The sequence below is a fragment of the Chiloscyllium punctatum genome, chromosome 11 (genome assembly GCF_047496795.1).
Source record: "Chiloscyllium punctatum isolate Juve2018m chromosome 11, sChiPun1.3, whole genome shotgun sequence".
Classification (NCBI taxonomy): domain Eukaryota; kingdom Metazoa; phylum Chordata; class Chondrichthyes; order Orectolobiformes; family Hemiscylliidae; genus Chiloscyllium; species Chiloscyllium punctatum.
Genome location: NC_092749.1, coordinates 52,207,392 through 52,233,361, shown reverse-complemented (window position 1 = coordinate 52,233,361; position 25,970 = coordinate 52,207,392). Strand labels below are relative to the sequence as shown.

Here is a 25,970-nt window from a genome sequence, read left to right as displayed (position 1 = left end):
AATGGTGAGGGGAAACTGGACATTTCACTGTTTGTCCATGAATCGAAATCATTATTTTATCATTTTAAAAAGAGAAAGGAAGCATCCCGTGACCAAGCTTTCAAGGATCTGGTATCTACCAAATGCTAATGGAAAGTCTGAGTCCTAACATAGTATGATGAGGTAAAAACAATGACTGCAGATGCTGGAAACCAGATTCTGGATTAGTGGTGCTGGAAGAGCACAGCAGTTCAGGCAGCATCCAAGTAGCTTTGAAATCAACGTTTCGGGCAAAAGCCCTTCATCAGGAATAAAGGCAGTGAGCCTGAAGCTTGGAGAGATAAGCTAGAGGAGGGTGGGGGTGGGGAGAAAGTAGCATAGAGTACAGTGGGGGAGGGGATGAAGGTGATAGGTCAGGGAGGAGGATGGAGTGGATAGGTGGAAAAGAAGATAGGCAGGTAGGACAAGTCCAGACAAGTCAAGGGGACAGTTACTGAGCTGGAAGTTTAGAACTAGGGTGAGGTGGGGGAAGGGGAAATGAGGAAACTGTTGAAGTCCACATTGATGCCTTGGGGTTGAAGTGTTCCGAGGCGGAAGATGAGGCGTTCTTCCTCCAGGCGTCTGGTGGTGAGGGAGTGGCGGTGAAGGAGGCCCAGGACCTCCATGTCCTTGGCTGAGTGGGAGGGGGAGTTAAAATGTAGGGCGGTGTGGTTGATTGGTGCGGGTGTCCCGGAGATGTTCCCTAAAGCGCTCTGCTAGGAGGCGCCCAGTCTACCCAATATAGAGGAGACCGCATCGGGAGCAACGGATACAATAAATGATATTAGTGGATGTGCAAGTAAAACTTTGATGGATGTGGAAGGCTCCTTTAGGGCCTTGGATAGAGGTGAGGGAGGAGGTGTGGGCGCAGGTTTTACAGTTCCTGCGGTGGCAGGGGAAAGTGCCAGGATTGGAGGGTGGGTTGTTTGGGGGCGTGGACCTGACCAGGTAGTCGCGGAGGGAACGGTCTTTGTGGAAGGCGGAAAGGGGTGGGGAGGGAAATATATCCCTGGTAGTGGGATCTGTTTGGAGGTGGCGGAAATGTTGGCTGATGATGAGGTCCTTGCCTGTTTCACTGAAACTTTTGCTGCCTATTAGCCTCCAGTGTGAGTGGAGTGTTCATTTTTCAGCTCTGATTTTAAGTGTACTGTCATCCCGTTTCTTGTTAAAATTGGGAATCAAAGTCAGGGCCAGGTTTTCATTGTAGAAAAGTAATGTAATGATACAGTTTCAGAGTCATACAGCATGGAAACAGACCCTTCAGGTCCAACTCCTCCATCCAACCAGATATCCTAAATTAGTATAGTTCCATTTGCCAGCATTTGGGTCCTATTCCTCTTCACCCTTCCTATTCGTATTCCCATCCAGATGTCTTTTTTAAGTGTTATTGTACCAGCCTTCTCCATTCTGTGTGAAAAGTTGCCCTTTTGGTCACTTTTAAATCTTTTCCCCCCTCACCTTAAACTTATGCCTTTTAGTTTTTGAGGGGTCTTATTCTCTCCCTAGTTATCCTCTTTTGTCCTTAATGTATTGTAGAATCCCCTTGGATTCTCCTTAATCCCATTTGCCAAAGCTATCTATGCCCCCTTTTTGCCCGTTCTAATTTCCCTCTTAAGTATGCTCCTACTGCCTTTATACTCTTCTTGAGATTCGCTCAATCTCTGCTATGTATGCCTGACATATGCTTGCTACTTTTTCTTAACCAAATCCTCAATTTCTCTCATCTTCCAGTATTTCCTACACCTTAACAGAAACATACTGTCTCTGGACACTCATTATCTCATTTTTGAAGGCTTCCCATTTTTCAGCTGTCCTTTACCTATGAATGTTCACCCCCAATACCGGCAAAATTAGCCTTCTTACAATTTAGAGCTTTAACTTGTAGATCCAGTCTATTCTTTTCCATCAGTTTTAAGTGGTAGAATTATGGTCGCTAGCCCCAAAGTGCTCTCCCACTGACACCTCTGTCAACTGCCCTGCCTTATTTCCTAAGAATAGGTCAAGTTTTGCACCTTCTCTAGTAGGTGCATCCACATACTAAATCAGAATTTTCTTGTATACACTTTACAACTTGTTGTCCAAGTCCATAACACTATGGCTGCCTTGGTCTATGTTTTTGGAAAGTTAAAAATCCCTTACCATAACCAGCCTACTATTCTTACATATAACTGAGATCTCCTCCAAATTTGTTTTGTAAATTTCCTGCTGACTATTGGGGTCTATAGTACAATCGCAATGAGGTGATCATTCTTTTCTTTTTTCTCATTTCACCCAAATAACATCCCTGTATGTATTCCCAGGAATATCCTCCCTAAGTACAGCATCTATATTATGCCTGATCAAAAACACCATCCCCCCTCCTCTCTTGCTCTCTTTTCTATCCTTCCTATAGCATCTCTATCCTGAAACATTTAAGCTGCCACTCCTGTCTATCCTGAGCCACGTCTCTAATTGCTTTGATATCCCAGCCCCGTGTTCCCAACTATGTCCCAAGTTCATCTGCCTTGCTGTTAGGCCTCTTGCATTGAAATGAATGCAGTTTAATTTATCAGTCCAATCTTATTTTTCTGTTTTTGTTCGTGCACGTCCTGACTTTGTTTGTTTGTTTGTTTGTTGTCTTGCTCCTTTTCCCAATTGAATCAATCTCACTCAGACTTACTATGTCCCTGCGTCCCACCACCACAACCTTCCATTTTAATCCCCCTGAGCAGCTGTAGCAAATCTCTCTGCCAGTATATTAGTTCCTTTCCAATTCAGGTGCAATCCGTCCTTAAACAGGTCACTTCTACCCCAGAAGCAATTCCAGTAATCCACAAATGTGAAACCTTCTCCCTGCACCAGCTCCTTAGCCATACATTCATCTGCTCTATCCTCCTATTTGTATCTTCACTAGCTTGTAGCAGTGGGAGTAATCCAAATATTACTACTGTCAAGGACCTCCCTTTTAATTTCCTGCCTAACTTTGTATATTCTGTTCTGAGATATCCTTGATCCAGGCACCAGAGAGGAAGCACACCATTCTGATGGCTAGCTGTCAGCTACAGAAATGCCTGTCTGTGTTTTTGACTACAGAGTCCCCTATCTCAATCGATTACGTAGAATCTAGCAAACCCCTCATTTATATTAAAGCAAATCTTGGTCCCAGAAACCTGGCTGTCAGTACTACTTTCCCCCGAGAGTCCATCACTCCATATGTTTTCCAAAACAGCATACTTTTTTGATTAGTCTGAAATGAAAGATTAAAAAAAATTGAAATTTCCTTTGTTGATTAGACAACAAATTTGTGTATTTGTGGTGTAAATAAATTTAGCATTTTTAGTTGATACTAGGCATCTTTTGATATATTTAACGTGAGTAAATTATCTATCTCCATTGAAGAATCCATGATTGTGCTCTCACTGAAAGCTTATTGAGTGATAATTAATACTTAGCGGGACGATATAATGTCTATATGTACAGTATGACCACTTTTTCACCACAAGCTAGTAACTCTGTTCTAAAGGTGTTTACTTGCCATTTTTAAGAATAAATATATCAGAGCTGTGTTGTGGACTGTAACTTTCATTAGGTTATACCATTTCTTACTTGAAGCTGCTAGGATGTCTAGATGAAATGAAATTTCATTTATCTGCTGACAACCGATCTAGAAACATATCATGCTAAATAAGTCAATGACCTATGTATTCTAGAAAAGGGTTTAAGAAGGAGAAAACAGTTTTGTTTTTAAACTTTCCAAGTTTTTTGCATCCTGCATGTTTAAAGGCATAGAAGCCTACATGGAATTTATGGGAAATTTTTTCATAAAGGTGCCCTGCACAAGATTCTGTTCACCTGTTTACATTTGTGACATTTTAGCCAGCTACACCATCTATACCTTTTTTATTATTGATTTTTGTCTCTCAGGTTCCACTACTTCTATTTTAACCATCTCTCTTTTCCACATATGCATTTTATCAGCCATTGTATTTATTTTTCCTGTGTGTGGAATTGCAATATTTAATTTTCCTTTCCTGCTTTTTCTTTGTTACATTCTGGTTGTTTCTGGAAAGAAAAAAAACAAATACTTAGTGAGGGAGAAGTTAGATCAGAGACAAATCTGACCAAAAGTAAAAAACTAGATTCTATAAATATTTTTTAAAAAGAAGTTAGAGCGAGGGTTGATTGCAGAAAACATTGTAGAATTAATAATGGCAAATAAGGAGGTGGAAGGTGAATTGAACCTCTAGTTTGCATCAGCCTTCAGTATACAAGTAACCTCCCAAGTTCAGCAATAATCAGGAAACTGGAAGAACCCAGGGAAAATCACAATCGCCAGCGAAATGGCTGGCCAGGGTCCAGGAGTTGATGGACTGCAACCTATGGCCTTTAAAACATGGGGCTGGTGAGATAATTGTGGTCAGTTTTAATTTGTCGGGGATTACATTGGCATGAACAAATAAAGCTTCCTTATTCAATAGGAGAGAGGGAATGGAAACTGAAAGTAGGAAACCATAGACCAGTTAACTTAATTTCTCATGGAAAATGTTCCAAGCCATTATTGAAGATTTTCTAGTGGCACGCTGATAAATTCAAGGTAGTCAGGCGAAGTCAACATGGTTTTGTGAAAGGGAAATCATATTTGACAACTCTATTTAATTTTTTGAGGAGGTAACAAATGTGGTTGATAAAGGGATACTGGTGGATGTACTGTACTTGGATTTCCACAATGCATTTGATAAAGTGCCACATTAAAGGTCATTATGGAAAACAAAAGTTCGTGGTGTAGGAGGTGACATGTTAGTATGATTAGGATATTGGCTGGCAAATAAGCATTAATTTTCAGTTTGGCAAGCTGCAATTAGTGATGTGCCACAAAGATCAGTTCTGGAGCGTCAACTATTTATAGTTTATAAAAATGATATGTATTAAGGGATGCAAGATATGGTTGCCATATTTGCAGATGTCACAAAGTTAGATGGAAGTGCAAGTTGCAAAGAGGACATAATGAGTCTCCAGCAAGAGAAAAAATGAGTAGGCAAAGATCTGAAATGTAATATAATGTGGGGAAAATGTTAATGTCTATTTTGGCAGGAAGAATAAAGGATCATATTATCAAAAATGATACTGCAGTAATTAGGAAAACAGCATATTATAGTTTATCATGAGGGGAATGGAACACAAAAGTAGTGAGTTATAGTTCAGTTATACAGGACAGTAGTGAGACCGTATTGAGAGTATTGTTTGGCAGAATCTGTCACCTTTTTTCGAAAGAAGGATGTAAACGTGCTGGTAGCACTTCAGTGCAAGTTTATCAGACTAACCAATTGGAATGAGAGGGTTATTTTATGAGGAAATATTAGTATGAATTGGAGTTGATTAAAAGGTAACTTGATTGAAACATGTAAGGTCTTGAGGGGTCTTGACAGGGTGACATGTTTGACAAGATGATCTTCCCTCTTTTATGTGAAAATCTAGAACTAGGGATTACTCTTTATTAATCAGGGATTGCTCATTTATTACAGAGATTAGGCATTTGTTTTTCTGAGGGTTGAGTGTCTTTGGTTCTATTTTCCTGAAAGGCTGGTATTAACCGAGTTCTTGAATATTTTGAAGGTAGAACTAATAGAGCCTAGTTAAGCAAGAGGGTGAAAGGTTATCATGGGTAGGTGGAATGCTGATTTGAGGTTGCAATCAGATCAGCTATGATGTTCTTTAAATCATGAAGAAGGCTTGAAGGGCTGAATGGACTACTACTTGTTCATATGCTCATCTGTAATATTTTTCCAGTTCTGAAAAATGTCAACTTTGGTTTCTTTGCAGAAGTTGCCTCACCTGAATATCTGCAGCATTTTCTATTTGTTAGATTTCAAGCATTTACAGTATTTTTGATCAAAACAGTTCTAGATTGCACCCTAGATTTACGGTTCAAACAACATCCACTAAGTCAAATTGTTACAGCATTGTAAAGGGCTTGTTCTTGCCAAAGTCAATTAGGATAGTTGTTTTAAAAGAGTAGACACTTGTGGTGAAGCAAAAGAACTCTGACACCTCCATTTTGAGTGCTTTTATTTTTGCTAATGATATTGCTGAAATAGTTGGAATCACCTCTGTATTTGTGCCCAGGTAAACCTGTAATCTTGGCATAACCAAAATTTTTGAACTTTGCATATTAATGAGTTATATTTTAAACTACAGTGCAAGTTGTTTTTTTTTAAAATATACATTTACCACTCTAACCAGCCATTCCAAAGGGTCTCCATTATTAAAACCACAATTTCACCTCCCAAATACGATTATCATCAGTGCACTATTTGAGTTGAGGGACATATCTCAGCAATATGTCCAATTTTTCAGGGACATAAGGAAATATTTTTTCTGCTTCTAATTGTTGTTGAGAATGTTATTGTTTTTTATTCCTTTGTACACTTGACCAGAAATCAGGTATGCTTTGTATTTTCTGTTGAAAAACAGAAATTGCTGGAAAATCTCAGCATGTTTGGCAGCAACTGTAGAAATAATTTGGACTTAACCTTTTGTGTCCGGTGACCCTTTTTCAGAACGCTGAACTCTGTATTCTGAAGAGGGGATACTGGGCCCAAAACATTTGCTGAGTTCTCTCCACAGATACTGTCAGACCTGTTGAGATTTTTCAGCAATCTGTTTTTATTTCTGGTTTCCAGCATCCACAGTTCTTTCATTTCTTTTTATTCTATATTTTCTGTTTCTATTTCTATGGCATAAGTACATTACATTAAAATCCAGGTTTCCCTGATAGTTTTAAAGTCAGCATATATAAAAATATACAAAGTTTTATGATTTATTTGGTCTTGTTTGGTGGCAATTCCTGTTGATTTATGTTCATTAACATTCATTTTATGTTTGGACATATTATGGTGAGCTTAGGAAGATTACTGACTGCAGCTTTGGGTGCATTTTTGTGTTTTAACTTACAAATTGTACTCAAGGAGGATAAAAGATGACAATATCTTAGTTGCTAAACTTCCAGATTCAGCAGTATTAAGTGCATTGATAGTTGAGATGCTGGCATGAACAACTGCTGCCAGCAGAAAATAGAATAAAGCTCCACTTAAAATTAAAACTGTATATATTTTAAAAAGTGATTACAGGGCTGTAATCTAATCTAGCAATTCAGATGCCTGTTATAAACCACTCTGGCTTTGTTCTCACAGTTTATGATGCCATGTCAAGCCTTCGATCAAATTACTGAGTTGTAATCATTGCCAGGTATCCATTATTCTCCATTTTTAAAAAAAGACTGTTGTGGAGTTGTCTGGTTTGTGCAGTCTATTTGTACAGTAATATTCAGTTCATCCATTGGAGAGGGAAAATACTTCATAAACAAGTCAAGAATAAGATAAGTTTTCTGATGTTGCCATTATTTACATCATATAGTTTACATAATTTTGAGGCCACATGGTTACAAGTACAGTTGAAGCTTGTGTGCTAATGACGGAATTAAATAATTGTACAAGTGAAATGTAATGGCTTATGATAATAAAAGGTTAGAGCCCTACAGAAAGACGTAAGTTCTTTAAAATTTTGAGAAGTCCCAAAAAACATCAAAATCCAATAGCAACCTTTACCAATGCTGCAGGGGAACAAAACTAAGAATGATAAGCACACATGAAGGAAAGAGAAATATAAGCTGAGCCCTTGACCCTTGATTTAGTAACAGGTCAATAGCAATAGTCCTACATGAAATAGTTGCAAGTAGGGGAGCATCCTGCTACTCCACGGCATTGTTCCCAGTTGTCAACATTGAAGCTCACCTATTTGTGTTAGCCCAGTGCTGTATGAAAGGCACAGATATCCAAGTAACTGATGATTCGGCTGTGCACCTGCCCTTCCCTTGCCTGGTGGATGAGTAAAGACCTGCAAAATGGCTGGCATCATGGTGATTGTGGTGAGTCAGGCTAAATAGGGTTTTGATTACACTGGCATACTTCTGGCAGCACTAAGTAGAAGAAATTATCAGATGCTATGATTCAGGTGCTTCTGAGGAGACATTCAGCATTGTATTTTGTGACTTTGATTTCCAAAAATTGCAGCAAGCATCCTTTGTTCTAGGTGTGACACCAGCCAGTAGAGATATATCCATTATTTCAGTCCTAGGATACCACTCCTATAGTTCTTCATGTCAGCATCCTGAGACTAACGGTCTTTAGCCACATAATCAATGAGTTTCCCTCCAGAACTGAGACAATTTGCTGATTTGGATTCCACAATTTAAGTTCCATTTACAACTCCTCAGATAATCAAGAAGAGCATTCCTGCAAATAAGGCTTGGATTAAGTGAGAAGTAGCATTCATGTTATACAAGTGACAGGTAATGACTATCTCTATAAAGAGAACTTCTATCTCCTCATAAAATTCAGTTGTATTAACATTGTTTCTAGTCAATAGTAATGCCAGTAAATTGATGGCAGGGGATCTGACACTGAGCTGGATAGCCATTGTGGCTACAAAAGCAGGTCAGAAAGTGTGTATTCTGTGGCCAGTGATTCAACGCTTTATCACCAGTCTTTCCACTATCTGTATTTGATGAGTCAGGAATGTGATGGAATACTCTCCATGTGTCTGGGTGAGTACACCTTGAAATGCACTGAAGAAGCTTGACACTACCCAAGACAAAGCTGTCTCTTTAACTGGGATTTCAACAACAATGTAAACTATCCATTCCTTCCACCATCACTCACTGTGGGTCCTGAGCGTACCATATACAAGATGCACTGATCTCCGTTTCTTCAAATCTCCAAATGATGTGACCATAGGAGGTACACTTACTATGTTTGCAGAAGACAAAATTGGCAGTGTAGTGGACAACAAAGCAGGCTACCTCGGAGTACAATGCAATCTTGTTCAGATGGGCCGATTGGGCCAAGGAGTGGCAGGTGAAACTTAATTTAGATAAATGTGAGGCGCTGCAGTTTGGAAAGGCAAATCAGGTGAAACCTCCAAATCCACTGCGATCACTGAGAAAGACAAGGAGAACAGGCATGTGAAAACACCACAATATGCAACCACTCAAAATTGCACACTTTTTTCTGAATTGAAACTGCATTGCTGTTGAATAATTGTTGGAATAAAATCCTGAAATTCTGTCTATAGAAAGATTATAGTTGTCCCTTTATTGAATTGTTGCAATTATAGAGTCAGAGATCAACAGCATGGAAACAGACTCTTTGGTTCAGCTCATCCATGCTGACTAGATATCAGAGATAAATCTAGCCCCATTTGCCAGCAGTCCCAAATCCCTCTTGATCCTTCCTATTCATATACCTATCCAGATGCCTTTTAAATGTTGTAATTGTATCAGCCTCCACCAATTCCTCTGGCAGCTTATTCCATACGTACGTCATCCCTTGCCCCTTAGGTCCCTTTCAAATCTTTCTCCTCTCACCTTAAACCCCAGCCTTCTAGTTTTGTACTCTCCCACCCCAGGGAAAAGACCTTGTCTATTTACCCTATCCATGCCCCTCATGATTTTATTAACTTCTATAAGGTCACCCTTCAGCCTCTGATACTCCAGGGAAAACAGCCTCAACTTTTTTAGCATCTCTGTAAATCTCAAGTCCTCCAATCCTGGCAATATCATTGTAAATCTTTTCTGACCTCTTTCATGTTTCACAACCTCCTTTGTATAGCAGGGAAACAAGAATTGTACACAGTACTCCAAAAGTGACCCCACCAATGTCCTGTACAACCGCAACATGACCTCCTAACTTCGATATTCAATGTTCTGACCAATAAAAAAAACAAGCATACCAAATGCTGCCTTCACTATCCTATCTACCTTTGACTCCACCTTCAAGGAACTATGTACTTGCATTCCAAGGTCTCTTTGATCAGCAACACTCCCCAGGATCTTACCATTAAGTGTACAAGTCCTGCCCTGATTTGCCTTTCCAAAATGCAGCACCTCACATTTATCTAAATTAAGTTCCATCTGCCACTCCTTGGCCCATCGCCCCAACTGATTGAGATTCCATTGTACTCTGAGGTAGCCTTCTTCACTGTCCACTAAACCTTGTATTTTGGCATCATCTGCAAACTTACTAACCATATCTCCTGTGTTCACATCCAAGTCATTTATATAAGTGATGAAAAGCAGTAGATCCAACACCAACTAATGAAGACAATTTATCATTTCTCAAGGACAGTTAGTGGTCTTTACCAGCAATACCACATCTGAGAATGAGCAATTTAAAAAAAATCATCCTTTGTAGCATGAGAAATATTTGCAGCCAAGTAAACATAGGTTTGAGTGCATGCTGGATGTGAATCCCATAAAGATGACCTTGGCAAAGAGCCATAGCATCATACAGATTTCACCTGAGTGGATTTGAAAGTAAGTGGGAAATATTGGCATTGGACCATCCTGAACGTCATTGAATAATGCTTCTTGGTTGTGCCCTGCTTCAGCCACTGCCTGGATAGCATCTAATAAGTCAGACATCCGATACCATTCTTGCTCCTTTTTTCTTAACACTTTCACTAGTGGTCACTACAAAATAAGAAATAACTTTTTGAAAATCATTTTGCCTGAATTGCTGTTCAATCAATATCATTTGCACTTCTTGCTGTCCGCCTCCACTTTAGCAATATAAGGCATAGCCAAATAAGCCAATGAGGAAGAACAATGCTGTTAGCAGCAACAACACCAAATGCATTCTCTTCAGCCACATGTCATCTCACAGGACAGAGAAGATAGACACAAAGGGAGCAAGGCAAAAAGTGGGTAACTATAGGCCAAATAGCTTAGCATTTCTTGTTTGGAAAGAAGTGGGAATTAATTTTTAAGATAGTAATAGCAGCACATTTGGGAAATTGTAATCTAATCAAGCAGAGTCAGCATGACTTCTTGAAAGGGAAATCCTATCTGACCAATTTTATTTGGAGTTTTACGAGAAAGCCTCAACCAGAGTGGATAGAAGGGAACCAGTAGATGTTTTGTATTTGGATTTCCAAAAGGCATTCAACAAGGTATCTCACAGAATGTTAAATCATTAAAAGCCCAAGGTGTTAGAGGTAGTATATTAGCATGGATAGAGATTTGTCTAATGGCAGGAAGCAGCATGTGGGGGTAAAAGCTTTTTTTTCCAAATTAAAACCGAAAGAACTGCGGATGCTGGAAAAAATCAAAAACAAAAACAGAAATTGCTAAGAAAGCTCTGCAGGTCTGGCAGCATCTGTGGGGAAAAATATCAGTTGACATTTTGGATTCAGTGACCCTTTCTCAAACCTGGCTTTTTTTCAGGTTGGCAACCTGAAACCAATGGGGTTCCACAGGGATCAGTGCGGGGACAGTAACTGTTTACAGTATATTTCAATGACTTGGAGGAAGGAAGCAAACATACTTTGGCCAAATTTGCAGACAACACAAAACTAAGTGACAAGGCAAGTTGCAAAGGAGATCCAAACAGTTTAGAGAGATATTGATAGGTTAAGGGGGGGAAAAGTTGGCAAGTGGACCATATGTGGAAAAGTGAGAAGTTCTTCTTTTGGAAGGAAGAACAAAAGAACAATATTATTTAAATTGGGGAAATCTGCAACACAAAAGGACTTGGATACTTGTGCACAAAATATAAAGCTAGGATGCACTGCACCAGGTAATCAGGAAGGCTAATGGAATGTTGGCCCTTATTTCAAGGAGGTTCAAGTATATGAGTTGGGAAGTCAACATAATAAATACATCTGGTCCTTTGCGTCCACTCTGCCATTCAATAAGATAATATCTGATCTTTTCATGGACTTAGCTCCACTTACTCACCCTCTCACCATAACCGTTAATTCATTTACTGTTCAAGAAATTACCTAGCTTAGCTGTAAAAACATCTAATGAGGAAGTCTCAAGTACTTTACTGGGCAGGGAATTCCATAGATTCACAATCCTTTGGGTGAAGAAGTTCCTCCTTAATTAAGTCCTAACTTTACTCTCCCTAATTTTGAGACTATGCCCTCCTTGTTCTAGTTTCACATGCCAGTGGAAACAACCTTCCTGCTTCTATCTTATCTATTCCCTTCATAATTTTATATGTTTCTATAACATCACCCTTCATTCTTCTAAATTCCAATTAATATAATCCCAATCTGCTCAGTCTGTCCCCATAACTCAACCCTCTCAGCTCCAGAATCAACCTAGTGAATCTCCCATGCACCCCCTCCAGTGCTTTATACATCCTTTTCTCAAGTAAGGAGACCAAAACTGCATGCAGTACTCCAGATGTGACCTCACCAGCTCCCTATAAAGGTGCAACGTAACCGCCTTGCTTTTAAACTCAATCCCTCTAGCAGTGAAGGTCAAAATTCCATTTGCCTTCTTGATTACCTGTTGCACCTACAAACCAACCTTCTGTGATTCATGCAGAAGGACACCCAAGTCCCTTTGCACAGCAGCATGCTGCATTTTTTTAGGATGACTTCACATTTATGAACATTGTGCTCCATCTGCCAGACCTTTGCCCACTCATTTAAATTATCTATATCCCTCTGCACACTTTGCTCTAGCACTTATCTTAGTGTCATCCACAAACTTTGCCGTAATACATGTGGTCCCCAACTGCAAATCATCCATGTAAATCGCAAACAATTGTGGGCCCAACACTGACCCCTGATGCACACCATTAGTACTGATTGCCAACCAGAAAATCATTCATTTATCCCCCACTCTTTGCTTCCTGTTAGTTAACCAATCCTCTGTCTATACTAATACATTGCTCGTAACACCATGCAACTTTATCTTATGCAGCAACCTTTTGTGTGGTACCTTGTCAAATGCCTTTTGGAAATCCAGATACACCATATCTACTGGATCCCACTGTGCTCATAATGTCTTCATAGAATTCAGTAAATTCTTGAAGCATGACCAGCCTTTCATGAACCCATGCTGTGTCTGCCCAGTGAGATAATTTCTATCCTTGTCTATCCTTGCTATTTCTTCTTTTGTTGATAGGTTCAAGTATTTTCCCCACTAAGCTAAGCTAAGAAGTTAAGCTAACAGACCTATAATTCCACATCTTTTGTCTACCTCTTTTTATTTTAAACAATGGAATCACATTTGCTGATTTCCAATCCGCTGGAACTGCCCCAGAGTCCAGCAAATTTTGGAAACCTACAATAAGAGTATTTGCTATTTCTCCCATCTGTTTTAGTACCTTGGGATGCATTCCATCAGGGCCAGGAAACTTGTCTTCTTTTAGCTTCATTAGCTTGTGCAACACCACCTCTTTTCCGATAATAATCGTTTCTAAGTTCTCACCTTAGTCTCCTTGACATCCGTTACTGGCATGTTACTCGTGGTCACCACGTGAAGACCGACACATAATACCTGTTCAATTCCTTGGCTATTTCATCATTTCCCACTATTAAATCCCACTTCTCATCTTCTAAAAGACTGATGTTTACCGTAGCCACTTTTTAAAAATTTTATATATTGCTTGTCTGTCTTTTGTATTCTGAGCTAGTTTACTCTCATAATCGACCTTTCTTTACAGCTTTTCTTGTGGCTTTCTGTTGATCTTTAAAGTTTCCCAGGCTTCTAGTTTCCCATTGGTCTTTACCACTTTTGTATACCTTTTTTCTTTCAATTTGATAGCCTCCCTTATTTGTTAGACATCCATGGTTGATTAAACCTTTTCCTACAGTCCTTCCTTTTCACAGGTATTTACTTTTGCTGAGCTCTTAGAAAAATTGATTTGAAAACCCTCCATTGTTACTCAACTGTCCCACTATGTCGTTTTTGCTTCCAGTCTACTTTAGCTAACGTCTCCCTCCTCCTATTATAGACTCCTTTTTGTTTAAGTACAGGACCCATCTGTATTCTAAATTCAACCGTACTGTGATTGCTCCTTCCAAGAGGATCTCTAACTATGTGATCATTAATTATTCCTGTCTTATTACACAGGACCAGATCTAGGAGAGCTTGCTCTCTCGTCTGTTCCATTACATACTATTCAAGAAAACTATCACCGATGCATTCAGTGAACTCCTCCTCAAGGCTGCCTTGATTGATCTGGTTTGATCAATCGACATGTAGATTAAAATCCCCTATGATAATAACTATACCATTTTTATAGGCATTAGTTATTTCTTTATTACCCATCCCAATGAGATGTTATTATTTGGTGTCCTGTAGACTACGTTTGTGACTTTATTCTTAGAATTCCTAATTTCCACCCAAATGGATTCAACCTTATTCTCCACAGAACCTATATCTCATTACCGCCGCTCTGATGTCATTCTTAAATATCAGAGCTACATTCCCTCCCTTACCTTGCTGTCTGTCCTTCCGGATAGTCTGATATTAGATATATCATTTGAATATTTAATTCCTATCATGACCATCCTGCACCTAGGTCTCCATAATGGCTGCTAAATCTTACTCATTCACAAAGACTTTTGCTGTTAACTCGTCGAATGCTAAAAGCACTCAGGTAAAATGCGTTTATGTTAGTTTTTAATCCCTTATTTTTGAATTCGAACATCTCCATTATTAATATCTTCTGAGCTTTCCTTCCTTTTAACTTCTTTCATAGTCTTTGTAGTTAAACCCTACTGCACATGTTAATCTGCTGCTTTCTTTTCCATTTACCATTATACTTACTGTCATTTTCCCCTTCCCCCACCCACCCCCAATTCATTCATTTAAAGTCCTAATGACCACCCTATTTATCCTTTTCGCTAGAACACTGGATCTAGATTGGGATGGTCTCCACCTGAACCAATGGTACAGATACCTTCTGTTACAAAACTGAGCGATTGCCTTTAGCTACATGTTAACTTCCCTAATTTTCTTATCCTGTCCTACTGCAACTGTACAAGATGCTGGTAAGACCACATTTGCAGTATTGTGAGCAGTTTTGGTCCCCTCATTTAAGGAAACATATTGTTTCATTGGAGACAGTTCAGAGGATGATGATCCCTGGTATGGAGGGATTGGCTAATGAATAAAGGCTCAACAGGTTGGGGCTCTACTTGCTGAAGTTTAGAAGAAAGAGAGATGATACCATTGAAACATACAGGATCCTTAAGGGGCTTAACAAGCTAAATGCTGAGATATTGTTTCCCCTAATGGGAACAGTTTAGGACCAAGATCCACAGTCTCCGAATAAAGGAGTGCCAATTTAAGACTGAGGTAAGGAGGAAATACTTCTGAGGATTGGAAGTTTTTGGAACTCCTTGCCACAGAGCTGTGGGGGATATAGGCCTTGTGTATATTTAAGGCTCTGAGAGAGAGATCCTTTATCAGTAAGGGAATCAAGGGTTACAGGGAAAAAGATTTGAGCAATATTGGATCAGCAATGATCCTATTGAATAGCCATCTCCTGTTCCTATTTCTTATGGTCTTAGGACAGCTTCCAAAGAGGCTGTTCTAAGAGGTGGCCCTAAACATAGGATCAGCAAGCAGTGTATCATTGTGTTTGAGGAACACTTATGGAGTTCAAGTTTCACAGGTCATTGCTGACATCTGTAGCCTCCGGGAACAGGACCCCCTTCCCAGTGCGCCAGATAGAATAACATTTCCAATCTCTGTTGTGATGCTAGTCACTTGCTCCCATTCTTGAAGAAGGATGTCTCACTGCATTCCTTCACAAATCTGAGCAGGAATCTAGGGAAAAGTGCAATACCCAACAATCTGCTTTCCCAGATCTTTCCTCCATTTCTGTCATTACCACCTCAGGTCCATGAGCAGGTAAGCCATTCTGACCCTGTTGCAGCCCCTTTTAATTAGGACTTTTTCCTTTCACAGATCCAGTCCAAGATTTCACCTGTCTTCTCTGTTCAAAAGAATGATAGTAATGCCTGCACTCAGTTAGGAACCATAGCAAAATCTGCCAGAAATGCTGGTGGGTTTATGATCTGCTGATGGTCCCGATGTTTCTGCCAAAACAATGTTGTGAAATTTCAGTGCGGTTTGTGATTTGAAAAGCAGAGGAGGGCAAAGGACCCATGATATGACACTCTTTTAAGTATTTCTTGTAGCATTTATAATGTTTTCTTTTTTTCCTCTTATTCAAATATTGGAAGATAGAATTCTTCAAAGTGAAAATTCATCTAGACTTTCTTTTATCTTGTGCTCAGAACAAAATTAAAATCTATAATTGAATGGATAAAATTGTCATTTTTTAAGGGAATAGCTACCAAGCACAACTTACATTTGTCACAAATTAAAAATCTAAATTACTTGCTTATTCTTGCACATAAATGCAATTGCTTATCATTGAACAGATGATAGAGCAGTCACTACTCTGTTCAAAAGCCTTATGAAAATCTCATGAAGTGGTATAACCTGGGGAGGATGTTCCAACATATTCCTATTTTGTGCCCAGGAGGTTTCTTAACTTCAAGAACCCAGTGCTTGTTTCCAACAACATAATAAAGACTAAATGAATAATTGTGATGAGCAATCAGTACAGACTTAGACAACTACAGAGAGACCATAAATGCTGAGTTCCATCAATTCTTCTCTGTCTTTTAGTGAGGTCATTGATGATATAATTCCCAATGCCACTTTCCTGCCTTTTTTCCCATAACTCTTCATTCCATTGCTGATTAAGTATCTGGTTACCTAAGCTTTGCATATTCTTAATGATCCAGCTTCTACAGCCCTTTCTGATAAAGAATTCCACAGATTGACTACCCTGAGAGATTAAATTCTTCCTCATCGATCTTACATGGCTGTCTCCTTTCTCTGTAATTACACCTTCTGAATTCAACTTTCCCACATCTACACAAGCCCCATAAGAATCTTAATCTTTTCAATAAGTTCGCACTTCACTCTTCTAAACTCCAGGCTCAACCTTTCCTCAAGACCGTCCCTCCAAATACAGGATCAAATGAGAGGCCCTTACCTGAACAGCTGCCAATGTCAACATATCTAAGGAAAGATAAGAGGACCAAAACTGTTCACACTATTCTGTGTGGTCTGACTATTTGCAATTAAACATTGAATTTGGATGCTAGCTTTTTGTGATTCCTACATGAGGACCCCAAATTGTTTTGTGCTGTAGCTTTCTGCATTCTTTCTCTATTTAAATAATCTCTTCCTCTTTCTACCAAATGCATACCCTCTCAGTTTCCCACATTGTATTCCATGAGCCAAGTTCTTTCCCACTTATGTCACCTGTTTATATTCTCTGTCATCCTCGCCATTTGTTTTCTCGCTTGATTTTGTTAATCACAAACCTGTGATGGTGATTTCACCTGTTACCCAAGTCATTAATATATAATATATCCCCAGCATTGATCCCTGTAGCATTCCACTGATTACTGGTTCACATCCTAAAAATATCCTGCTTTATCAGAACTCTCTAGCATCTATTTCTTGGCCCATCCTTTATCAATGCTAATATACCCCAAAACCATAGGCTCTTATTAAGTAGTTTTATTTGTGATACCTTATTGTGTGCCTTTTGGAAATCCAAATATATTACAACTACTGGTTTCCCTTTATCCGGTTTGTTACTTACTAAAAGAATTTCAGGCATGACAAGCAAAGTTCTGCAATAATTTGGTTATGCAACCAGGCATCTTGAATAAAGTACTGCTTTATAATTTTCTGAAATCAGAGCCTTCCTGATGACCACTGACAATATCTGAAAAAAGCACCACTTTCCCTATGTCAATACATATGACCAGTATCAGAAAAAAATACATGAACTAATCTCACTAAGTTGTTCAAACCTACCTTCTACACCATGACCTCCTTTATAATTATGATGTATCTTCTTATTATGTACTTGCCCAGTTGGCAATGTGGCATGACATAGATTTCAGAGGATCTGGTCATTCCATATGTAACCAATCCTAATACACTCACCTGAGGACAGCAATCTCCATAACTATAGTTTCTATTTCCCCAGTATTTTCAGAGCTGATGCTTACTGTCATTTGTATATATAGTAATTAGAATAAGATGGATCTTGTTGACTATGACTAGCAGTGAGCTACAAGAATCCGTGCTGGGTCTACTGTTTTCCATCAGTTACGTAAATGATTTGGATGTGAACATAGGAGATATGGTTAGTAAGTTTGAAGATGACACCAAAATACGAGGTGTAATGAATGGACAGTGAAGAAGGCTACCTCTGAGCACAAAGGGATCTTGATCAGATGTGTTAATGGATCAAGGGCTGGCAAATGGAATTTAATTTAGATGGAATTTAATGCTGCACTTTGTAAAAGCAAATCAGGGATGGACTTGTACTCTTAATGGTGAGGTCCAGGAGATTGTTGCTGAACAAAGAGAACTTGAGGTGTATGTTCATAGTTCCTTGAAAGTGGAGTCACAGATAGGACAGTGAAGAAGGTGTTTCATATAGAACATAGAACATAGAACAGTACAGCACAGAACAGGCCCTTCAGCCCACGATGTTGTGCCGACCACTGATCCTCATGTATGCACCCTCAAATTTCTGTGACCATATGCATGTCCAGCAGTCTCTTAAATGTCCCCAATGACCTCGCTTCCACAACTGCTGCTGGCAACACATTCCATGCTCTCTCAACTCTGTGTAAAGAATCCGCCTCTGACATCCCTGCTATACTTTCCTCCAACCAGCTTAAAACTATGACCCCTCGTGTTAGTCATTTCTGCCCTGGGAAATTCGTTTCTGGCTATTGCCTCTATCTATGCCTCTCATTATCTTGTATACCTCAATTAGGTCCCCTCTCCTCCTCCTTTTCTCCAATGAAAAAGTCTGAGGTTGATGCTTGCCTTTATTGGTTAGTCCATTGAGTATAGAAGTTGGGAGGTTATGTTGTGGCTGTACAGAAAATTGGCTAGGCCATTTTTGGAATACTGTATGCAATTCTGGCCTCCCTGCTATAGGAAGGATATTGTGAAACTTGAAAGGGTTCAGAAAAAATATACAAGGATGTTGCCAGTATTGGAGAGTTTGCATAGTCTGGGCTTATTTCCCCTAGAGAGTCTGAGGCTGAAGGGTGACCTTTGAGCTTTATAACATAAGGGGCGTGGATGGGGTATTTTTCCCAGGGTGAGGGAGTCCAAAATTAGAGGCATAGGTTTAAGGTGAGAGGGAGAAGATTTGAAAGAGCCCTAAGGGGCAACTTTTTCACGCAGATGTTGGTTCATGTATAGAACGAGCTGCCAGAGGAAGTAGTGGATACTGATACAATTACAACATTTTGAGGCATCTGGATGGAAATGTGAATAGAAAAGGTTTAGCGGGGTATGGGTCAACTGTTGGCAAATGAGACTAGATTTATTGAGGATAATTGGTCAGCATGGACACATTGGATCAAATGATCTGTTTTCATGCTGTACAACTCTTTGACTATAAGATCCTTGATAGGGGTTATTAATCTGGGCCAATCAGGAAGCCCTAGCTGACTGATATAAATGGGGCATCACAGCATTGCCCTGTGGTTTGAAGGGCAGTGCTTGTCACTGGCCACTCGGGTGTCTTTCCTATCTTCCTGGTGGTGGAAATTGAATAAAGATCTGTGCACTTTGTGTCTTTCACTGTGTCTCACATCTACACGCACACGCCATGGGTGCTGGGGAAAAAAAAGAAAAAAGAAAGAAAAAAAAAAAATGGGCCGTAAATAAGCACTACCGCAGTTAGGCGGTAGTGTGGGGGAAAAAAAAAAAAACCGGCATGTTTCCCGGGTGTCCTTGGAGAAGGAGCATGCGGGTGTCCACTGACACCCTGGAGTTGTGACTGGCCACTTGAGTGTTTCCTTCCCTTAAAAAGAAAAAAAAAAGAAAAAAGAAAAAAAAAAAGAATAAATGGGGCATAATTGAATAAAGATTCGTGCACTTGTGTCTCTCACTGTGTCTCTCTCACACACGCACACACCCACCCACCCACCCATGGGTGCTGGGGGAAAAAAACAGAATTTCCCCTAAAAGGAAAAAAAGAAAATAAACAGGGCATTTACAGTCTTCTCAGACCAGGGGACTGACTTTGAGCTGGCTGCCTACAGTTAATGTACTATGTGCAACTAAGTAAAGGATGATTTGGTGACTGGATACCAGCCTCTCTGCAGTTATTTCAGTACAGTTATGTAATGGTACTGAGCAACTGTTAACATGAGTTCCAATGGATTGCTCCTGGGCTTCTCTATGCAGGAGGTTAAGGGCATGTCTTTACAATGCCTATTAATCTGTTTCAACATTGGAAATTGGTCTTCTGTAATCCTTCAGAATGCATTTACCTTCTGTTTATCTGACTCTGGTTATACTATGGTTAAGCATTCTCGAGCCAATCGAAACTATTTAGGCTTTCACAGTAGAAATGTGAGCACAAATCCTCTTTATTACCATCGGGCAGGTTTCTTTTGCGTGTGAAATTCTGGTCTTTATGACCTAATTCTCAATTGCAGATGCTGCCAGATACTCAGTGGAGATACAAAAATCTTTTTGATATCATGTTGCAAAAGCTGGCAGTATGTAACTGGGTATTTGGTTCTGTCCAATGATCCAACCATCTTCTAATGCAGGCTGTAAGGAAACAATTGCTTCCTTCTTACAATGTGATTACTTTAGCAGAAGATCCATTAGGATCTCAGTATATTACTAGTAGAAGATAACATACTGGGATTTCTTCCTACTGCATCCCCTACCACCACTACATCTATCACTTATAGCTTTATTTACTAATTGCTGGTGCCTTCCTCCGCACTTCTGTGTTCACATCCGCCTTGATCCTGCTGAATGATGGAGCAAGTTCAAGCAGTTAAGTGACCTACTTCTGTTCCTACTCCGTATAAACAGTCAGTTCTATTCTCATGCAATTCTGTATTATGAGAAAATCGTGTAACAGCAGCACCATTTAAATAAATTCGGCTGGAATCTCATTATAACCAGTACACACTTTGAATGTTTGCGTTATTGAAACAGTGTCCCCAATTCATCAGTTGCGTTATAGCGAATTCGTGTTAACAAGACACGCGTTACTGCAGAACGACCTGAACATCATTCTCAACATCTTTTCCACATGTATGCATGTGCCGAAGTGCGATTTCCTTCTGTATATAGCATTGCCACTTTTGTTATGTACCACGTTGTGAGTGGTATTGCAGTCTCTGTCAAACGAATCCACCATTGCCTCATGTAATTGGAATACATCAGATGTGCAAATCCAGCTGATACTTGTTATTTACTGTTGACCTATTACATAAGAGTTTTGCATGTCAAGATAAGATTGGTAAGATTTGAAATTGCAGTTGTGTTCTCATGGATGTTCCTTCCTGCAGTACATTTCTTCTGGAAACTGTACGTGAAATGTAGAGTTTTGTTACTTTTGAGTCAGAATTTGCTATAACCACACTAATGCTTTTTTCTGTATTTTGGTAATACTTTCTATGGATGTATCTTTACATAAGCTTCCCTTGTACATATGTTTCTCTGTTGCAGCACATAATGTTCATGCTTTACCTCTTTACTGCTCTTTAGACATGTTTATCTTTTCTGAATTCACAGCCAGTAGAGAGGAGTTTGTTATCTCTGCCAGAGATGTGCTTCTGTATTTATTATTTTCCTGAATATTATATGTAGTAAAGAACCTTAAATTCCATCCTGATCCTAATGTGTTTCACCTCTATATACACCATGCCCAGACTCTTGCTGAAACAGGTTTTTGTTTTTTTTTGTGTGTGAACCATTATTTTGTATTAGATAGTCAAAGGTTCAGACTTGTTGAATTAAAAAGGGATCAAGTATCTCATTAGCTGCTTCAGAAGCATGAAAAGCCCCTTATTACCAGTGCAGTGGTTGGTTGTTACTACTTCAATACTAGTTATGACTTTACTTCACACACTGGACACTTTAGGAAACAGTAATTTTGTTTTCAGTCAAAAAATTGAGTACATCAAATATTTTCTGTTTTTAATAAATTGAGGAATGCCTCTGTTATTAATCAGTTTGAACCATTTTGAATTTTAATGGGAAAAGAAACGCAAAAGGCAATTTACAGGTTTCAGTTGCCACTGCCAGGAATAAGCCACAGTAGTTGTAATGACCTGGTAATAAAAGATTGTGCACATCCTCCAAGGATGTTAATGAATTCTGAAAATGGAAACAATCCAAATTGAAGCTGGTTCCATATCAGTATAGTTTAATTTATAAATTTAATATTCACACACATTTCCTATTGGCATGACTCAGCCGAGAGATTGTACTGGAGAGTCCCCTGTTTTCAGGTGTTAAGCAGGCTCTCACAAAATGAAAAACCACAAGCCCGCGCGTGCGCACACACAGAAGTCTGTTGCCTGCCCTATTGGGTAAACTGAACAAGTGAAATCGTTTACCTGCTTGAGGGCCCCATTGCAGGACAGTTTCGTGCCTGAGGGATCTCGGCAAAATAGTAGGCCCCACTCAGAAATAACTGCAACAATCAAAGTAAGTTATTTATCTCTAGATATTGAGGTGAGAGATTCTTGATTGCAAATTACAATGTCACCTGTCCTCCCCAGCCCTAAGAGTTCCACACTTACCCTCAGCCAGCCGAAGATTTCCCCACATCCAGTTTTCAATTTCATTGGTTGCTGCTGCGCCCTGCCCACTCATGCTGTCAGTTATCCCAATTAATGACAATTCATCCTTCCTGCCAACCCTGTGAACCACTGTCTCCATTCCCAGAGTCTTTTTCAAATTTACTCATTTAGTGGATGTGGGCATTGCTGGCTGAACCAGCATTTATCTCTGATCCCAAATGGACCTTTACGTAGTGGCTGTCTGCATTCTTGAACCTCTGCCATACATTTCATGCAGGTTAATCCATATGCTTTTAGAGTGGGAGTTGCAGGATTTTGACCCATGTCCAAGTCAGAATGGTCAGTGGGTTAGCGAGGAGTTTGCAGGTGATTGTGTTCCCATGTACCTTGTGCTTCTAGATGCTAATGGTCATGGATTTGGAAGTTGCTACCTTAGGAGCTTTGCTGAATTACTGCAGTGTGTCTTGTATGTGGTGTGACTGTGCATGGGTGATGGACAGCGTGAATGTTTGAAGTAGCAGTCAAGTGGGCTACTTTATCCTGGATGGTATCAAGCTTCTTGACTGTTGTTGGAGTTGCAGTCATCCAAGAAATGAGACATCACATGCCTAATGTGCTTTGGTTCAGTGAAGGCGAATTGCTCTTGTAGATACTGCATTTATACAAGGATACCAGAACCAAGAGCAGGAGTGGCCTCAGCTTCACTTTCCTGCTGCTCCCCATAAGCCTTCAGTCTGTTAATTTTAAAAATCCATCTGTCTCCTCAAACTTACTCAACCACCATGCTCTTGGGTAGTGAATTCCACAGGTTCGCAACCTTTTTGGGAGAAGTAATTTCTCTTCATCTCTGTTTTAAATGGGCTATCCCTTATTGTAAAAGTATGACCTCACTTTCTAGATTGCCCCACAACAGGAAACATTCTCTGTGTGTGCCTACTTTATTAATCATTTTGCATCATGTTTACATCAGTCACATCTCCTTTCATTCTTCTACACTCTTTTAAAAAAAAGTATAAGACCGTAAGATTTAGAAACTGATTTAGGCCATTTGGCTCATCGGGTGTACTCCACCACTTGATTGTGGCTGATCTGTTTCTCAACCCTATTGTCCTGCCTTGTCCCCTTTTTGATCCCTTTGCAAATCAAGAACCTATCTATCTCAAATAACACTCAAGGACTTGGTCTCCACAGCCTTCTGTGGCAGCAAGTTATGCAGATTCGCCATACTTTTGGATGAAGAAATTCCTCCTTAACTCCATTCTAAAAGGTTGTTCCTTCCTTCTGAGGAAGTACAAACTAGGGTTCTAGTCTGTTCTACTAGTGGACATGCATCTTCTCCACTCTATCCAGGTCTCTGTGTTCTGAGAGTTTCAATGGGATTCCCTCCTCATCCTTCTAAACTCTAAGAAATGAAGTTTTCTCTGATTTCTGTTTTACTAGAGCTCCTTGCTCCCACACAGTCAAATTTAACCTTGCTTTCAAGGGCAGTCACTGTAGTAAAAGTTTTTCGTCCATATTTAAGCCCAGGCTGTAATAAGGTCAGGAGCTGAGTGGTCCTGGCTAAACATAAACTGAGTATCATTGAGCAGGTTGTTGCTAAGCAAGTGCTGTTTGAGAGCTGTGTAGATGACACCTTCCATCACCTTTTTTCTGATGATCCAGAGTAGACTGATGGGAAGTAATTTGTCAGGTTAGAAATCCTTTTGTTTTTGTGGACAGGACATAACTGGGTGATTTTCCAGAAGCAAGGTGATTGCCAGTCTTGTAACTGTCTTGGAACAGCCTGGTTTAGAGCATAGGTCTTCAATAATATAGTAATTTGTTGATTCCTGTTGTTTAGCGCACAAGTACTTCTGTGTTTTAGATTCATCAGATTGACTTTTCATTTTTAGACATGTCTGGTCCTGCTCCTGGCATGCTATCCTGTACTCCTTTTTTTGTTAAAAGTTATGTTTAGCCAGGATTGATTCCCTCGCTTGATGGTAATGGTGGAATGGGGATATGCCAGGTCAGGCCGTGAGGTTGCAGATTGTGTTGAAATACAATTCTGCTATTTCTAATGGCCCACAGGACCTCATGATGTTGATGCCTTAAGTTTCTAGATTTGGTTGAAGTCTATCGCATTTGACACAGTGGTCGTGCCACGCAACACAATAGAAGATGTCACTGTGAAGCCACAAGAGCGATCACTGCGCACAGTCCTTATCAATATTGTCTTGGACAGATGCATCTGTAGCATGTGTTTCTGTGAAGGCAAGGTAAAATCTGGTTTTTCCCTCGTTTTGATTCCTTCACCACCTGGTGCAGACCAGACTAGTCTTAGGAATTGACAGCTCAGTGAGTAGAGCTGTTGCTTTTGAGCCACTCTTTGGATTGGGACACTAAAACACCCAACCTGGAACACATTCTTCACTCTGTGCTTCCTGCAACATAGTGGCATACTGATCCTAGCTGAGGAAAGATGGTGCATGAGTATCAAAAGCAAGTTTCCTTGTCCAAGTTTGACATGATGCAATGAGGCCTCATAGCATCCAGAGTTAATATTAAGGACTCCAAACATATCACCTCATTGTATGCAAATATGTCGCCGCATCTTTTATCAGTCCTGTCAGTGAGACAGGACATACCAAAGGATTGTCGTGTTTATGGAATCATACCTTAAGAGATAATGTCAGTCTTTGCAATTTTGGCACTACTCCTTGGATGTTAACGCAGAGAACCTTGTAGTGCTCGAGTTGATGCCAAATTCTTTGAGACTTTTTAGGGCACCACTTTGGTGTCTACGTCCGACAATATGGGTTGATACAACAATGGTTTCTTTTAATGCCAGAGGTTTGTTTTGGAATTTAGATTTCACTACATGGGATTTGCGCTCAGGTCCGAGAGCATTACCTAATCGCTGGATACTGCCACACCATTGCTTCCGCTTGCATTCTTATCTCTGAGTACATCAATTAAGTGTAGCTGCAATGCTAACTGTGATCCAGTCTTTTTTTTAAGCTAACCTTCTAGTACCCCTATTAAAATGAGTCCAAAGCCTGATACCTGAAGCTGCTTGGTCCTCTTCACTCAAACATGATCTCTCTCAAATTTGTTAATGTCACATTATGCAGTTTATCAACCCTTTCCTGTTAGAAATGGTGAACCATCAATTTATAAGAGGCTTTGTATATGTGAATGCTGTCACCATGTCCTTAGTATCACTATTTGAAAGTGAATAATATAAAAAAAAGCTATTATGAAAGTATGAGATAGAATAGAACTGGTAAAGGCATGAGTAAGGTGATACAATGGTTTGTTTCTATTTCTGTGAATTAAAACACCAGTGTTATCGAACACCTTTCACTCTATCAAATTCCTCTAGTTTTGCCACACTGCAACTGCAGTGTACCTTCTTTTTTGTTTCCACAATGCAATGAAAAATGTATATAGGAATCAGAATTTGGTTATGATGGATCATGGACTTTGAGAGGCCTGCCCCTGGCCAGTTGCTT

General features: G+C 39.7%; 1 protein-coding gene across 3 annotated transcripts in view; it reads left to right on the top strand.

Annotated features, from left to right (window-relative positions):
- The window catches only part of prox1a (prospero homeobox 1a), a 140,213-nt gene that overhangs the window by 44,778 nt on the left and 69,465 nt on the right, over positions 1 to 25,970 (top strand). The window lies entirely within an intron of this gene.